Genomic DNA, 2,262 nt, shown 5'->3' with positions numbered 1-2,262 from the left:
TGTTCCTCTGGGATTGCAGTGCAGCTTCTTGCCACTAGGCCACCAGAGCTCCCCCTCATATTCTACAAAGATGTGCATGCACCACAATCTTTTTTCCCTCCACCATAGGTAGACTAATTTACCAGCTGCAGTGAAGTAGCTTTGGTGGCTTCATGGTTAAAGAGTTGTGCTGCCAACTCCAAGGCAGTTGGTTTGAATCCACCAGTTGTTGCACGGCCAATCTCCTCTTGTGTGATTTGACCATATATAACAACAGACTCATGACTACCCAGTGTGTGTGTCAGAGTAGAAACATATTCCATATGGTGTTTAATGGCTGAAGCAGATAATTTCTTTCTCCTGAGGTGTCCATTTATTTACTCGAATCTTCCATCTTCCAGTTACCAGATAAGCACATCAACCATTTGCACTGTCCAGGAAGACAGGCATCCATTACAGAAGCCAGGAACTTGCTCTGTGTTGTACCTGGAGGTTAGAGAGCTAATTAGAAAAGGAGAAGAAATGGTTACACTACACTTGTAAAACAAAAATAAACATCCCTAAACAAAGAAACAAAAACTCTGCTCTTCAGGGATAAGAGTGTTGACCTTTGAGTCCAAAGTAATTTAAAAGAGGAAAAAACAAGAACATTAGCTTCACCAATTACGCTGTTTCTCACATCATATAGAACCCCCAAACAGATGGGACCGTATCCATCTATACTAGATCCTCATTCTATTCTGGTATATCCCTTACCAGAGAAATGGGATTCTGGCGCAGCTGCCAAATCGCAGGCCCTGGTTTTCCCAGCGGCCTAAATCAATCCCTAGTCCCAGGCAAAATGCTGAGCGAGATGCCTAATTATTTCAGGCCACTAGGGTAAGCAGTATTCCTGGAAACTACAGGCAGTGCCACGGAGGAGGTTTTCTAATTCTCTTTGGTGATTTGGTTCTATGTAAACTCAGATTTTTTTATCCCCCCCCCCCCAAATGTATTTCAGCCAGACAAGCAGGAAAAGCCAGCTCTGGTCCTTGATAGAACTAATCAAGATTTACTTGATTCCTTTTCCTACTCCTTCCCAGACTTCTGCCCTTATGTTTGTATCTAATTATCAAATATTGGGTGAGAGAACAGTTGGCAGCATCTGATGTTCACCTGCTCTTCTAAAGGCCGTTCAGTCCAAAGAATAGCTCCAATAACCTGCAAAAGAGTATGCTCCAGAGAAGGACCTAAGGTCCCTGGCTATGAGCCCCAAAGACTCTCCTGGTGATATTTTGAGGGTGCGGATCAAACCACTGCCTCCTCTCATCAGACAATGCTGACTGATCCAACTTGTAAACCTCTCATTCTTGGTTGTACACTGTACCAAGACATTCAGTTATTATCTAATATAGAAACGGAAAGACAAATATTATCATTCCTATTTGGACCATGGTCAAATAGATTAAGAGTTGTCTAAAGAAAATTCAACAAAGCAAGAGTTGTAGCTGGAAAGCCGACACCTGTCCCAGGTTTTGTAGGTCACAAACTCTCTGTTAAGTTCAGAGCCATGTTTTACTTACTATTTTCTTCCTTGAGAGCGTCTATTCACTCTCTTAAACGGTGGCTATCAGTGGAGCGGTACCCAGTGTACATTCCGGACACTCCTATAATACACAGAGGTTGAGCCCTCTGCCTGTTGGGTACACTCCTCCAGGCTGAAGAATTTAAGTTGTTAAAAAAACAAGTTCAGCATTAGGAATAAGGTGCAGGCATATGAAAAAAAAATAGCATCGTCGTTGTTAACCATAGAGAATGAAACATTTTAAGCTGTGCTTTTTCAAACTGCATCACTCTCCCTCAGTACACGCGTTCAAGAAATGCAAACACATGTGCACTGAGATGGGTAGGAGTAAAAGAACATTCTGCACAATTATATCCAGGCTGCCACAGATTTATATCCCATGCATACATTTATCTGGGGAATATATCTTCATGACAGCCGAGCAAGACAAATGCAACAGAACACACGTTGCGATACCCAAAACCGGATGAAAGAAAGCAGAGCAAAGCAACTATAAAACCCATGCAAACAAACGCATACATGAGTTTTCCCTCAACACACACGTGGTCGCACTTACACGAGCTGAACCACATTTTAAAACCCCAAACACAAACACAGGAGGCTCCGCTGCCCGCACACACTGCCCTCACACAGCAGCCGAGCCTCCATCTGCGGGCAGACGTGAGGCGCGCCCCGGGCCCCCACGCCCTCCCCAGTACCCGGCTGCCGGCACCGCGCGC

General features: G+C 44.3%; 1 pseudogene; it reads right to left on the bottom strand.

The window, feature by feature from the left end:
• The window catches only part of LOC102866934, a 45,581-nt pseudogene that overhangs the window by 42,922 nt on the left and 397 nt on the right, over positions 1 to 2,262 (bottom strand).

The sequence above is a fragment of the Elephantulus edwardii genome, unplaced genomic scaffold (assembly GCF_000299155.1).
Source record: "Elephantulus edwardii isolate Elephantulus edwardi_28Jun2011 unplaced genomic scaffold, EleEdw1.0 scaffold00008, whole genome shotgun sequence".
Taxonomy (NCBI): Eukaryota; Metazoa; Chordata; class Mammalia; order Macroscelidea; family Macroscelididae; genus Elephantulus; species Elephantulus edwardii.
The sequence above is the reverse complement of the archived record's forward strand: the minus strand, read 5'-3'. Positions and strand labels throughout refer to the sequence as shown.